Below are 7,670 nucleotides of genomic sequence, written 5' to 3' on the forward strand. Positions count from 1 at the left end.
AGGTATTTAGCAACTTGCTCTTCAGTGACATACTCATCCTCTTCAGAGGAAGAATACTCATCAGAGCTCATGAAAGGCAGAAGTAAGTCCAATGGAATCTCTATGGTCTCATTTTGAGCCTCAGATTCCCATGGTTCCTCATTAGGGAACTCATTGGAGGTTAGTGCACGCCCATTGAGGTCTTCCTCAGTGGCGTTCACTTCCTCTCCCTCCTCTCCAAATTCGGCCATGTTGATGGCCTTGCACTCTCCTTTTGGATTTTCTTCTGTATTGCTTGGGAGAGTACTAGGAGGGAGTTCAGTTACTTTCTTGCTCAGCTGTCCCACTTGTGCCTCCAAATTCCTAATGGAGGACCTTGTTTCAGTCATGAAACTTTGGGTGGTTTTGATTAGATCAGAGACCATGGTTGCTAAGTCAGAGGGGTTCTGCTTAGAATTCTCTGTCTGTTGCTGAGAAGATGATGGAAAAGGTTTGCCATTGCTAAACCTGTTTCTTCCACCATTATTGTTGTTGAAACCTTGTTGAGGTCTCTCTTGATTCTTCCATGAGAAATTTGGGTGATTTCTCCATGAAGAATTATAGGTGTTTCCATAGGGTTCTCCTAGGTAGTTCACCTCTTCCATTGAAGGGTTCTCAGGATCATAGGCTTCTTCTTCAGATGAAGCATCCTTAGTACTGCTTGGTGCATTTTGCATTCCAGACAGACTTTGAGAAATCAAATTGAGTTGTTGAGTCAATATCTTGTTCTGAGCCAATATGGCATTCAGAGCATCAATCTCAAGAACTCCTTTCTTCTGACTTGTCCCATTGTTCACAGGATTCCTTTCAGAAGTGTACATGAATCGGTTATTTGCAACCATTTCAATGAGCTCTTGAGCCTCTGTAGGCGTCTTCTTCAAATGAAGAGATCCTCCAGCAGAGCTATCCAAAGACATCTTGGATAGTTCAGAGAGACCATCATAGAAAATACCTATGATGCTCCATTCAGAAAGCATGTCAGATGGACATTTTCTGATTAATTGTTTGTATCTTTCCCAAGCTTCATAGAGGGATTCTCCATCCTTCTGTCTGAAGGTTTGGACTTCCACTCTAAGCTTACTCAATTTTTGAGGTGGGAAGAACTTTGCCAAGAAGGCATTGACTAGCTTTTCCCAAGAGTCCAAGCTTTCTTTAGGTTGAGAGTCCAACCATATTCTAGCTTTGTCTCTTACAGCAAAAGGGAATAGCATCAGTCTGTAGACCTCAGGGTCAACCCCATTAGTCTTGACTGTGTCACAGATTTGCAAGAACTCAGCTAAAAATTGATGAGGATCTTCCAATGGAAGTCCATGGAACTTGCAATTCTGTTGTATTAGAGAAACTAATTGAGGCTTAAGCTCAAAGTTGTTTGCTCCAATGGCAGGGATAGAGATGCTTCTCCCATAGAAGTCGGGAGTAGGTGCAGTAAAGTCACCAAGCACCTTCCTTGCATTGTTGGCATTGTTGTTATTTTCGGCTGCCATGGGTTCTTCTTCTTTGAAGATTTCTGTTAGGTCCTCTACAGAAAGTTGTGCCTTAGCTTCTCTTAGCTTTCGCTTCAAGGTCCTTTCAGGTTCAGGGTCAGCTTCAACAAGAATGCCTTTGTCTTTGTTCCTGCTCATATGAAAGTGAAGAAAACAAGAAAATATGGAATCCTCTATGTCACAGTATAGAGATTCCCTGAGGTGTCAGAGGAAAAGAAAAGTAGAAGACAGAAGTAGAAAATTCGAACTTATCAAAGAAGATGGAGTTCGAATTTTGCATTAAGGAATAGAGTTAGTTCATAAATAGAAGGATGTGAGAAGAAGGGAAGTAATTTTTGAAAATTAAGTAAAAGATTTTGAAAACATTTTGAAAAACACTAATTGATTTTCGAAAACAAAAGTGGGAAAGAAGTAAAGTGATTTTTGAAAAAGATTTTGAAATTAGAAATTAAAAAGATTTGATTGAAAACTATTTTAAAAAAGATGTGGTTGAGAAGATATGATTGAAAAGTTATGGTTTTAAAAAGTTATGATTGAAAAGATATGATTTGAAAACAATTTTAAAAAGATTTGATTTTAAAAATTAATGACTTGCCTAACAAGAAAAGATATGATTCAAACATTAAACCTTTCTCAACAGAAAAGGCAAAAAATGTTCAATCAAATCATTAATTGTTAGTAAGTATCTTTGAAAAAGGAAAGAAATTGATTTTGAAAACATTTGATTGAAAAGATATGATTTGAAAAAGATTTGATTTTGAAAAACTTTGAAAACTTGAAAAAAATTGATTTTGAAAACAAAATCTTCCCCCTTTGCCATCCTGGCGTTAAACGCCCAAACTACTACCCTTTTGGGCGTTAAACGCCCAGCCAGGCACCCTGGCTGGCGTTTAAACGCCAGTCTGTCTTCTTCACTGGGCATTTTTGAATACCCAGCTTTTTCTGTGTGATTCCTCTGCAGTATGTTCTGAATCTTCAATTCTCTGTATTATTGACTTGAAAAGACACAAATTAAAAATATTTTTGGATTTTTAATAATGAGGAATAATCAAAATGCAACTAAAATCAAATAACAATGCATGCAAGACACCAAACTTAGCAGTTTGTACACTACTGACACTAACTAAATGAGAATGCATATGAGAAAACAACAAAACACTCAAGTCAATAGAATTCAAAGATCAAAACAAGGAAATCATCAAGAACAACTTGAAGATTAATGAAGACACATGCATAAATTCGAAAAATGCAAGAAGAACAGAAACATGCAATTGACACCAAACTTAAAATGAGACACTAGACTTAAACAAGAAATATTTTTGGTTTTTATGATTTTGTAATTTTTTTGGAATTTTTTTTTTCGAAAATTAAGTGGAAAAGAAAACAAAGGTATCAAAATTCTTAATGAGAATTCCAGGAATCATGCAATGTTAGTCTAAAGCTTTAGTCTAAAGGAATTAGACATAGCTAGCCAAGCTTCAGCAGGACATTGCATTCAAGAGCTAAATTGATGAGGATCAATCAGCTTTGGTGATGATAAGAACATCACCTTGAAACACTAGAATTCATTCTTAAGAACTCTGAAAAAAAATACCTAATCTAAGCAACAAGATGAACCGTCAGTTGTCCATACTCGAACAATCCCCGGCAACGGCGCCAAAAACTTGGTGCACGAAATTGTGATCACTACAACTTCGCACAACTAACCAGCAAGTGCACTGGGTCGTCCAAGTAATACCTTACGCGAGTAAGGGTCGATCCCACGGAGATTGGTGGTATGAAGCAAGCTATGGTCACCTTGTAAATCTCAGTCAGGCAGACTCAAATGGATATAGTGATAAACGAATAAAGCATAAAGATAAAGATAGAGATACTTATGTATATCATTGGTGTAAGAGCTTCAGACAAACGTATGAAGATGCCTTCCCTTCCGTCTCTCTGCTTTCCTACTGTCTTCATCCAATTCTTCTTACTCCTTTCCATGGCAAGCTCATGTAGGGTTTCACCGTTGTCAGTGGCTACCTCCCATCCTCTCAGTGAAAATACGTCCCTGATGCTCTGTCACAGCATAGGCTAATCATCTGTCGATTCTCGGTCCGGCCGGAATAGAATCCAGTGATTCTTTTGCGTCTGTCACTAACGCCCCGCCTTTCGGAGTTTGAAGCACGTCACAGTCATTCAATCATTGAATCCTACTCAGAATACCACAGACAAGGTTTAGACCTTCCGGATTCTCTTGAATGCTGCCATCAGTTCTCGCCTATACCACGAAGATTCCGGTTAAAGAATCCAAGAGATATTCACTAGAGCCTTGGTTGCTTGTAGAACAAAAGTGGTTGTCAATCACTTTGTTCATGAGTGAGAATGATGATGAGTGTCACGGATCATCACATTCATCAAGTTGAAGAACAAGTGATATCTTGGACAAAGAACAAGCGGAATTGAATAGAAGAACAATAGTAATTGCATTAATACTCGAGGTACAGCAGAGCTCCACACCTTAATCTATGGTGTGTAGAAACTCCACCGTTGAAAATACATAAGAACAAAGTCTAGGCATGGCCGAATGGCCAGCCTCCCAAAAGAGGGTTCAATCATAAAAACATGATCAAAAGATGATAATACAATAGTAAAAGGTCCTATATATAGAAAACTAGTAGCCTAGGGTGTACAGAGATGAGTAAATGACATAGAAATCCAATTCCGGGCCCACTTGGTGTGTGCTTGGGCTGAGCAATGAAGCATTTTCGTGTAGAGACTCTCCTTGGAGTTAAACGCCAGCTTTTATGCCAGTTTGGGCGTTTAACTCCCATTTAGGTGCCAGTTCCGGCGTTTAACGCTGGAATTCCTGAGGGTGACTTTGAACGCCGGTTTGGGCCATCAAATCTTGGGCAAAGTATGGACTATCATATATTGCTGGAAAGCCCAGGATGTCTACTTTCCAACGCCGTTGAGAGCGCGCTAATTGGGCTTCTGTAGCTCCAGAAAATCCACTTCGAGTGCAGGGAGGTCAGAATCCAACAGCATCTGCAGTCCTTTTGAGTCTCTGGATCAGATTTTTGCTCAGATCCCTCAATTTCAGCCAGAAAATACCTGAAATCACAGAAAAACACACAAACTCATAGTAAAGTCCAGAAAAGTGAATTTTAACTAAAAACTAATAAAAATATACTAAAAACTAACTAGATCATATTAAAAACATACTAAAAATAATGCCAAAAAGCGTACAATTTATCCGCTCATCAAGGATCCACAATGACACCATCAATAACAACTTTGTCAGGATGTAAAGGAGAAAGATCCAAGTCGGGAGCAATAACTCTGACTTGCTCCAGGAAGATCCTCCAAGACTCCTCGGCACCATCAGCGATAGAGTCCTCCAACTCGGCATACGCATTTCGAGAGTTCAGCAAATCCTTCTTCACAGACACAAGATCTTGAAATAAACTCTGATAACTCTCCTGTGCTGTCTTCCTCAAACTCGCCTCCATATTGCATTGGGCCCGCAACTTACTCTCCTTCTCCCGAAGGCTATCTCTCTCCGCCCTCAGCTTGGCGACCTCCTCCTTCAACTCCCTCTCATGCTCCTGATAAGAAAGAAGCCTCCCCTCCAACTCCTCAACCTTCGAGGTTAACCCCAAAGAGCTGAGAGGAGTCTTCTCAAAAATATCCAAAAGCTTGCCACAAAGACCCGCCGCCCTAAAACTTTCCTCAGCCAGAGTGGTGAGGTGGTTTCGAACAGAAACATCATCCATACTTATATGAGGATAGATGTTCTTTCGGACGAATGCAAGAGCATCCGCCTTAACCCCACCATCAAAAGAAGAGCCAGACTCTAAAGTCTTGCGCTTCTTCTTCTCTGGCTCAGAAAGAAGTCGGGCGGAGGGGAGCGGCCGAGATAAGGCTGAAGAAGAAATCACAATGGGCTGAGAGGGAGTCCCCACGTTTTGAGGAGGAGGAGGAGGAGGAGAGATGATTGCCCTGGCACCACCAGCCCTGGCCCGGGACTTTGCTTTAGCCTCCTGAACTCTCTGGTAAGATTCCTGAGCATTCTTCCTTGCCATGTCTACAAAAGAAACAATTAGCAAAAATTACAAGTCGGCAAAACTCAAGTCGACAGATACAAATTGAAAATAAGAAATGTATATACTACCTAGTTGCGACCGAACAAAGGTCGGCGACCCCTGGAGGAATTTTCTAGTGTCCAAGTATGGGGCCCTCCCCCACACTTCTCGGAAAAACCCCACAATGGCCGCCTCCACCTCGTCCAAGTCGTCCAGACCGTACTTCTCACAAGGGGAGGCCTCCAACCAATAGAGGGGAAAGCGAGGGGAAGAATTCTCATCCAGGAAAAAGGGGTGGTGATCCTCTACAGCTTGCACTTTGAAAAAATAATTTTTGAAGTCGTGGAAGGATTCGTCAAAAAGGGTGAAAATTCTCCGACCTTGTATGGCTCGGAAAGACACCCATTGCTGCTTGTTGTTTAGCCCACTAAAGGGCTTAGTCATGTGGAAAAGAAAAAAGAAAATCCTCAAAGAGGTCGAAAAGTCCAAAGCGTGACTTATAAATTGATAAATTTTCAGAAAACCCCAAGAATTGGGGTGAAGTTGGGTAGGGGCAACTCGACAGTGGTGCAAAACAGACATCTCAAAATCCGAAAAGGGAAGAAAAACACCCAAACGGGTGATCATACATTCATACATAAAGAAAAAATGAGAGGCCGCCTCATTGGCCCTCCCGAAACAAACCCGGTCTTCCGGACCCGGGACTACCAACTCATACTTTGGCTCGTCATCCTCAGAAGCACAAATCCTGTGGTGAGTACGAAGATGAGTAATAAACTCAGCATCGACCAAGGGTTCCTCCCCTAGGACTGTGACATCAACCTATTGAGAAAGAGCTTCTACAGAAGACATTTTTCTAAAAATACGATGAAAATCTACAAAGGAAAAAGGAAAAAGAATAAAAAAGGAGAGTCCCTAAGGGGATACGAAACTTTACAGAAGCCTACAACGTCACTTCTCCCTCTCCGAAGAAAATAAAAGCATGCAAATACAAAGCATGTCATGAAAAAAGAAAACACTAACCTTTATCCAAAAGCGAAGGTTGGAAGAAGCAGAGGTCTCCAAACGCAAGAACGAAGCACGAACAAAGAAAGAAGAAATTTGAAAAATTGCAGAAACGAAAAAATGAAAGAGAGGAAAAGTATTTATAAACATGCTAAGGGGCATGATGGTAAAAGCGGGACAGTCATTAATGAGAATGCACCGTTACCAAAGTCTACGCACATCCCTAACGGACACGACGCTTGATTAGACGTAACTGTCAGAACCAAAAAGACACGGAAAAGTCACGTCGGTTTCAGAAAATCACGTCGGTCCTCCAACAAGTCGACTACGACCCCGAGTAAAATACTCGAACCCAAGTCTTATAGAGATCTTGGGCTCAAGTAGGGACACTGTTCATACCCTGGCCCAATAATAAAGGCCCAGGTCCAAATGAAAGGCCTAGTCCAGAGGATTGAGCCTTGCTGAGCACCGACCTTCGTACTAAGAAGTCGGTGTTACCCCCGACTTACTCTAAAGAAGTCGGAACGGAGAATAGCTGGCAGGTAAAGCACTCATTCAAATGAGTAACTGCCCCTAAAATCTCTCTAACCACTTCATCGAGCCATATCTTAACCTCCCTAAGATAATGGGACGGTTAACACCCTAAAAATATGGCACTACTCCAACGGTGGTTATTAGCTCACCACTATAAATACACTGACTCCCCTCAGGTATTTCTAAGCCCAATATTCTCTAGACCTGCTCACACTCTTGCTAACTTAGGCATCGGAGTGTCTTTGCAGGTACCACCCCCCTCTCCTGGCACAAGCAAGTCGGACGGAACCTCCCGAAGTTGCAGATCCATTCGGAAATCTCCTCCTTCACACGTTTGGGCCAACCAACGCCATCCATCTTATTAATCTCCGGTTACTCACCGTAACAAGAACATATTAGTTATTTTTACTGAATAGTAATACAAGATTAGTTATTTGTGTAATTTTTTACAATGAAAATAAATGAAAAATAATTTCTTCTTATATATTTATTAAGAAAATTATTAATAATAATATTGATATATATTGTTAGCTAAATCTTATGTACAAATAGGAAAGTCACGGAG

General features: G+C 40.9%; 1 non-coding gene across 1 annotated transcript; it reads left to right on the forward strand.

Annotated features, from left to right (window-relative positions):
• Window positions 1-993: 993 nt before the first annotated feature.
• On the forward strand, window positions 994-1,097 carry LOC130971121 (small nucleolar RNA R71). The gene has a single exon (XR_009082351.1). It is a non-coding gene; the product is annotated as a small nucleolar RNA R71 (small nucleolar RNA).
• Window positions 1,098-7,670: the final 6,573 nt, after the last annotated feature.

The sequence above is a fragment of the Arachis stenosperma genome, chromosome 3 (assembly GCF_014773155.1).
Source record: "Arachis stenosperma cultivar V10309 chromosome 3, arast.V10309.gnm1.PFL2, whole genome shotgun sequence".
Taxonomy (NCBI): Eukaryota; Viridiplantae; Streptophyta; class Magnoliopsida; order Fabales; family Fabaceae; genus Arachis; species Arachis stenosperma.